This window comes from Monodon monoceros, unplaced genomic scaffold, assembly GCF_005190385.1.
Source record: "Monodon monoceros isolate NGI ecotype Baffin Bay Population unplaced genomic scaffold, NGI_Narwhal_1 Super_Scaffold_9, whole genome shotgun sequence".
Taxonomy (NCBI): domain Eukaryota; kingdom Metazoa; phylum Chordata; class Mammalia; order Artiodactyla; family Monodontidae; genus Monodon; species Monodon monoceros.
In genome coordinates, this window is record NW_021703786.1 from 13,777,720 (window position 1) to 13,785,400 (window position 7,681).

The window sequence follows — 7,681 nt, forward strand, 5'->3', positions numbered from 1 at the left end:
TGGGCTGCAGCTGTGCCTGCCACTCTTTGCAGGAGGGGGCAGGGGATTCTGGAAGGGGGATGAGCCTCTGGAAGTACCTAAATGGGGTCAGAGCTCATCTTCAGCCCCCATTCCCCATCTGAATTCCAGTCCCCACTCCAGCCTCCCTGCCTCCCCAGACCAGCCCCTTGCCCCCGCCCTTCGTCCTCACATTACCCCCAGCACAACCACCTCCACCCTCATCCCGTTGGCAGCAGAGGCAGCCTGGTGCATTGCGGGGGCGGGGGCGGGGGGCGCCGAGGTGGGGGCAGGACAGGAGACAAGGGCGCTGGGGGCAGATGTGGCTCCCAGGTGGGCTATGCCACTTCCTATCAGGTGGCCTTGGGCAAATCTCTGGGTTTCAGTTGTCTCATCTGTAAAGTGGGTCCAATAATACCTCTCTGGGAGGACTCATGAGCCCATCACGTGAAATTACAGCTGTGAAAGTGCTTTGTCAACTTTAAAATGCTGGACGAATGTCATCTGTTATCACTAAGCATGGTCCCCAGAGGCCCTGGATAACAGGCAGCTGTGTTGCTCAGTTCAGCCACCTCAGTGGCTCTGGTCAGTCCCTAGGCCCGAGGGTCCCCTAGGGGCTCCAGGGCCTCTCCTCCACCGTGAGGCCAGACGTGGGGCCCCGAGTCCAGAGGATCGGGTTCTGGCTCCCACCGACAAACCCCAGCCCACCCCACCTCCACCGTTATCCTGGCCGTAGGCTGGACTGTGGCTGCCCTTTGTCCTCAGTGGAAGCTCTTCATTGACAGAGGGCTGCCTGGTGTTCAGGGCATCAACTCCATTTGGTCAGCCCGAGATAGCCTCGACGCCAAGCAGACTGCCCCCCTGCCAAGGGAGGCATGAGCACGCTCCCAGATAGGGGGCCAAGCCCCTGCCCCTGGCGCCTGTGCTCCCTCCCCTTCCCCTGGCTGGCCAGGCCCCACAATCTGGCCTAGACTGCAGCCTTCCCTCACCGCCTCGCCCCTCACCTGAGTCACCACTCTGGGTTTGCCCTGGTCCAGGGTTTCTGGCAGCCTCCCTGGAGAAGCGTGAAGCAGGCCCCAGCCTGACAGGCATGTGGCACTCTCTGGGCACGTGCCCAGCCCATGTGTTACCCCAGGAAGAGGTGGGGCTTGGTGCCCGGAGCTGCCGAGGTAGCTTCTGCATGAACCTAATGTAACTCTGTCAGCTTCCTCAGCCCTGGAAGGGATGGAGTGAGGCTCTCACTCGCAGGGCCTCGTGGCTGCTTATTAAAGCCTCAAAGAGGAGGCATTTCAACAGAGGATCTAGGTTGTGGTTCTCCTGGCAGAATCCAATCCCATGTAGAATTGTTAGACGATTTCCCTCTTCGTTTTAACTGAACTTTGAACTCCTTGAGAACCAGGCACTAATTCTTGCTAATTAATCCTGCATCAGTGGCGATGAGCTGGAGGTGAGGGGTCTGAAGAATGGGTGGGGGTAGAGGGCAAGATGATCGGGGCAACAAGAGGGGTGGGACCCTGAGGACCAAAGCTGACCCCTCTTCAGCTGGCCTGGACCCTCAAGGCCACAGAGAAGGGCTGAGCTGGTAGAACTAGGCTGCAGAGTCCAAGATGGGAGGGACGGTTCAAGGCAGCCTGGCTTTACACCTTAAAGCTCCCTGACCATGGAGATCACGTCCTCCCTCTCCCTCCCCCCAAGGAAGCCCCTCCTTGTCCCAGGGCAAGCCCTATCTCCCCCTCACAGCCAAGCTTCTAGGAGAGTTATACAGGGGCGTCTCTACTATCTCACCTGCCAGCCTCTCCTCCGACCACTGCCGTCCGTCTCCTGCACTCTCAAGATCCAATCCATTGGCTCTCCCCAGCCTCTCCCTCCCAGGCCTCCCTGAAGCACGTGCATTGGGAATCACCTGCTGCTACTCCTAGAAACATGCTCCTTTCTTAGGCTCCCTTGATGTTGCAAGATCCAGGCCTTTCAACACACTGACTGGCCCCTCGAGATCATCTCTGCCTCCGCATTCTCCTTGGTCACCTAAGCAGGACTACCCCCAAGGGCTCTCTCTCCCAGGGACCTCACCTAGTGGATGGCAAATGTTTTTTAAGTATTCCACTGTAGCCCTCGAATTTCCCTGCTCCTGATTTAAAAAAAAAAAAAAAAAAGCCACCTGCCTTTCTCTTCTGAATGTCCCACAAGCTTCTCAAGCTCAACATGGGAATTTTCTTCTCCCAGTTTTATTGAGATATAATTGACATACAGCACCATATAAGTTTAAGGTGTACAGAGTAATGATTTGATTTACATATGTCATGAAATGATTACCACAATAAGTTTAGTGAACATCTATCATCTCATATAGTTACAAAATTAAAGAAATAGAAAAAATGTTTTCCTTGTGATAAGAGCTCAGGATTTACTGTCTTAACAACTTTCATATATAACGCACAGCAGTGTTAATTATATTTATCATGTTGTATGTCTCTTTTTTTGTGTGGTACGCGGGCCCTCACTGTTGCGGCCTCTCCCGTTGCGGAGCACAGGCTCCGGCCGCGCAGGCTCAGCGGCCATGGCTCACGGGCCCAGCCGCTCCGTGGCATGTGTGATCTTCCCGGACCGGGACACGAACCCGTGTCCCCTGCATCGGCAGGCGGACTCTCAACCACTGCGCCACCAGGGAAGCCAGACTTTTTTATTTTATAACTGAAAGTTTGCACCTCTTAATCTCCCTCGCCTATTTCTCTCCTCCTCTCACTCCCCTCCCCTCTGGCAACCACCTGTTTGTTCTCTGTATCTATGACTCTTGTTTCTGTTTCAACATGGACGTCTTGATCTTCCACGAGAGCCTGGTCCTCCTCCAGGGATCTATCTCTGTGAACAGCACCATCATCCCCTCGGTTGCTAAAGCTGGAGACTGGGAGTCATGTACTCTCTCTGCCTTACTATTTCCCATCTGATCCTGTGCCAAGGCAGTTTCATTCTCTCTTTTTAATATTTCCTGAATTGCTCCCCTCTTTTCTTCCCCACTGCTAGCTCCCTTGCCCGAAGCACCAACCTCGCAGTTGGTCTTCCCTGCCTCTCCTTCCAGAACAGACAACCTCCGTAGCTCCCTGATCAGTCCAAATTCCTCAGCCTGGCATTCAAGTCCTCGCATAGGATGTCCCTGCTGTTTCATGGCCATTCTGACCAGAAAGACGCACTTGGTCTGCGGGGGGTGGAGTTGCGCTCAGGTTGCCTGGTGAAGAGGGAAGAACCCAAGTGTTGATCTAGGCTGGAGCCTTACATTTGTTGTTTTTGGGGTCCCCTTTTGGTGACTGTGCCTCAGTTTCCCCCACTCTCCCAGTGCCTCAGGCGGGGCGACGCCCCCGCTCCTGTGGATGGAGCGTGTGACGTCCACCTTACCCAATCAGTGATCGCCATTCCCCGGATGGGCCAATCAGAACCAGGGACGCCTGGAGACTCGCCGGATGCTCACGGCATGAATCTGAAGGTGCGCAGCCGTCTTATCACCGCAAGGAAAGAGTCTTGTGCGAGGGAAGGAGGCACGAGATGGAGAGGGAGAAACTGGGTGGTAGGATGTTGTTTGAATCTCTGTATCAAGCTGTGCCTAGAGCCAGCCCTACCCCTGCACCTTTCACTTCAGACGGACAGTAAATTCCCGTAAACAACCCTGAGTTGGGTTTTCTCCCTTTTACAACATGAGAAATCCAAACTGGTACGCAGAGTGAAGAGAGGGGAGCTCCCAGGTGACTGGCTTCGGAGCCCTCGGCATCATCTTCCAGGAGGTCATCGTGTGATCTCCTGTGGGTTCAGGGTCGACAAATGGAGGCCTGGCTGCCCCGTGCCCCTGGCCCGCACATCTGATGTGGACCGCTGGCATCCCAAGGTGCGTAGGCGTAGAATGAGAACCATCTGGAGTGCTGATTGAAGCCTTAGGCCCTGGGGTGGGGCCGGGCCCCTGTAATGTGGACACTGAGCCCCAGGCCCAGGCCAGAGAGTGTTGAGGGCTTCTCAGGAGGGCGACAGGCTCCTGGATGACACAGAAGGACCCCTAGATTCTATGAGTCACTAGAAGATAGGAAGGGGATGGGCGCATTCCCAGACTTTTCCAAAGGGAGCAGTCCCCACCCAGGGAGGAGACCCAATCCCACCTCTCCCAGGAGCCCTTTGGGAATGTTGTTGGAAACAGCTGGAGCAGGAGTTGCCGGGAAGGGAGCACAGGAATGGGGAAGTGCCCAGATGCTGTGGGAAGAGGGCAGGATTGAGTGCTCTGGGAGGAATGGGGACTGAGAGTTGGAAGGTTCCTTAACGTCCTTCCATGACAGAGCCTTAGAAAGATGATCCCGGCCTCGCCTCTGAGACGATTGGAGGATTGGAATAGGTAGAATTGGGGTGTGGAAATTATTGTGGAAAGCCCTAACTTTCAGTGGGGCCTGGGAGGAATCACCCTGCGCGTGGAGATGAACAGCCCTACCCGGGGTCTGCCTGGAGAAGAAGAAGGCCCTTCTCAATGAGGATGTTGCATCAAAGATCCCCAAGGATGTGTGCTGAGAACTGGGGGTCTTTGATAGAGTTGGAGGGTGATCTGGAGCCTGGGGTGGGGCCCAGGGGAGCCTGGTGTAGTTGGGAGGGGTCAGCATGAGGGCAGGGGCGTTGGAGGGAGTCAGGGGGCTGGAGGCTGAAGGAGCCCTCCTGGCCTCAGCTCTTCTGAACCCAGATGCCTGGGGACTCAGTCCTGTTCTCTGGCCTTCTGCCCACCAGCTGCCACAAAGTTGAGAGGAATCTGCTTTGCATTATCAGAGGAGCTGCCTCCCCCAGGCATATGGTCAGCAGACCCCACAGCCCAGAGCATCATGGGAGATGTCTTATGACCCCAGCTCTGGCTCAGCCCCTTCTTCCGCTGGAGCACAGGCTCAGTGGCCCCCATCAGGCCCCTCCCCACTGGGAGGAGAGGCCTTTCCTATTGTTCCAAGTCTCATCTCAGCTCCATTGCACAGGATGAAAGAGGGGAGGGAGGCATTAGGGGAAGAGAAGGGGCCCTGATGAGCAGACAAAGATGGTATCATTCTGTAACCTAGAGAATGAAAGAGACAAAGAGTGGAGAGGAGAGAGCCTTGGGGATGGGGAGGGGAGAACAATAGGCCTCGGGCCCAAGCAGACTGATGATACAGGAAGAAGCCAGGGAACACCTATCTGTCCTCTGAGCCCACTGGGGGCTCGGAATGAGGTCTGACTCTAGAGCTAGCTGCCCCATGTGGTAGCCATTAGCCAAATGTAGCTACTGAGCACTTGCAATGGGTCTAATCCGAACTGAGTTGTGCTGTAAGAATAAAATACACACTGGATTGTAAAAACTTAGCAGAAAAAAAGTAACATATAATATCAATAATTTAAAAATATTGATTATATGTTGAAAAGATATGGTGGATATATTGGGCTAAATAAAATGTATTATTATGCTCATCTCACCTGTTTCTTTTACTTTTGTAATGTGGCTACTAAAAAATTGAAAATCACATATGTCACTTGCATTATATTTCTATCGGACAGTGCTACTTTAGACCACATTCATTCATTTATTCAACAGATTTTTATTGGGTGCTAGCTGTACACCAGGCAAGGTGTGCAGGATTAGATGGTGAGCAAAACCAGACCCTGTCTCTGGTTTCCTGGAGTTTACAGTAATCAAATAATCACTCAGACGGGTGCCTAATTGCAAAGAGAGATAAGTGGTCTGAAGAAAAGGAGTGGAACTTGATGTGCTCTGAACCTGGACTCAAGAAACTTGATTTGTATCCAGAGTGTGGTGAGAGCTTTTCCCCAAGGAAGCACTGAACTGGGAGGTAACTTGAGAAAGAAGGGGAAAGAGTATTACAGAAAGGACAACCTATGCAAAGGCCCTGTGGCTAGAGGGCCCTGTGGCTTGAAGCTTGGAGAATTGTGAGGGGGCTGGTTTGGGGAAGAGCAGAGACTGAGGAAGAGGACAGCTGGAGCAAGGCGGTGAGTCTGGAGGGATTGGCAGGGGCCTCACGCAGCCTCCGGGGCCACATTAAAGATGGGGAGCTGATGAAGCATTTTTGCCCTTGCAGGGGAATTAGAGAAGGAAGAATGGAGGTTAGGCTGAAGGAGGGCAGAGGGGGTTTCTCCACAATGTGGTGGGGGAGGTACGAATCTCTGGTACGATGTCTTTCAGGCTCTCTGCTCCGCTACCCCCAGAAGCCCGAGGCCAGTGTCAGTCACCTCCACATCTCCTACCCAGTCCTGCATGCTATGAGGAGCTTTCTCAATGCCCTCTTCTCGCCATCCCTGTGGCCCATCCTTTACCTCTGACTTCCACCCCCTGGCCCACCTATCCTGCCCACCCTCACCCTCCACACTGCAGCCAGAGCTGGTGCTTTCTAAGATGGAGATCTGTCTACGGCACCCCCCGCTTAATCCCCGTCAGTGGCTCCCCACTGTTCTAAATGTAGTCCAGATGCTTTAACGTGTCTCTTTGTAAGCCCTTCCCCATCTGGCCCCACTGACCTTCCGCTCACTCTCTGGGCTGCAGGTACGGGAGCTTCCCCCGGCCCCATGGGCTCTATTGTCTCTCTTCGGGGCCTTTGCTGCACTGATTCTTCTGCCAGGAACTCTCTCCTCCCCTGGCTTGTTGACTCCACTTCGATAGGGCTCAGCTTCAGTGTCTCTTTACTGGCAAACCTTCCCTAACCCCTGGTAGGGGTGAGTCTGGGTTGGGGCCCCCACTCACCCCTAGCATGGCACTGCACACCATACAGGGGCTGTCTGCTGCCACCTCCTCAAGTACATAAGATCGTGGAAGACAGGAGTTTGTGTCTCCTTATTCCCACGGGCAGCATCCAGCTCTCCCCCACCGAATTAGAGGCATTTCCCCCATGAGAATGGGGGCTCTTCTAGGATAGGAATTGTGCCTCCCCCATCAGATTAGAGGTATCTTCAAGTCTGGGGCTGTGTCTCCCCCATTAGATGGGAGGCTTCCTCAAGACAGTCTGTCTCCTCCATCACACTGGGGGTTACCCAAGACCCAGGATCATTTCCTATACTGACTCTAAATCACTGCCCCCTCCCCGCCACCAGCCTGCGGGTGGGAGATGGAAGACAGCTTCCCTCCACCTCATGCCTAACTCTTGGCTGGGGCCCGGCTGGCCCCTCCCAGTATCCCAAGATCAGGAAGGCTTGTTTGCTGTTCTTTCTGGGAAAGCAAGCCTCCCGTGGCATTCCCTAGCAACCACAAGTCAGGCCCGTCAGAAGACCTGGCCAAGCCACCAGCAGAGGCTGAGCAGCTCGGACCAGCTGCCAGGCCAGCCTGGGAGAGGGACACAGACCCGGGGCCTGGAACCCTGCAGCTCCCAGACCAGGCAGGGCTCAAAGCCAGGCTGGTAGGAGCTGGGGTTGGGACCTGCCTGGGAGAGCCACAAGGGAGGGGCCTGCCCAACTCCAGGCCGGACCAGCCAGGCTCCCGCCAGGCCATCTGGAGCCAGACCTTGTGTGTGTGTTTGTGTGCTGGGGGGTGGTGTGCCTCCCAGGCCGTGTGGGTGGCTGCGAGCCGTGGGGTTGTGACCTGGCCCTCCCAGCAAGCCTCTGGCTCCCCTGTGGTCAGTTTCACTTCTGACATCTGGTCAAGTTCACAGCTGGCCAGCTTCCTGCATGGCCATTTTTACTTTCCCTCACTTTCCAA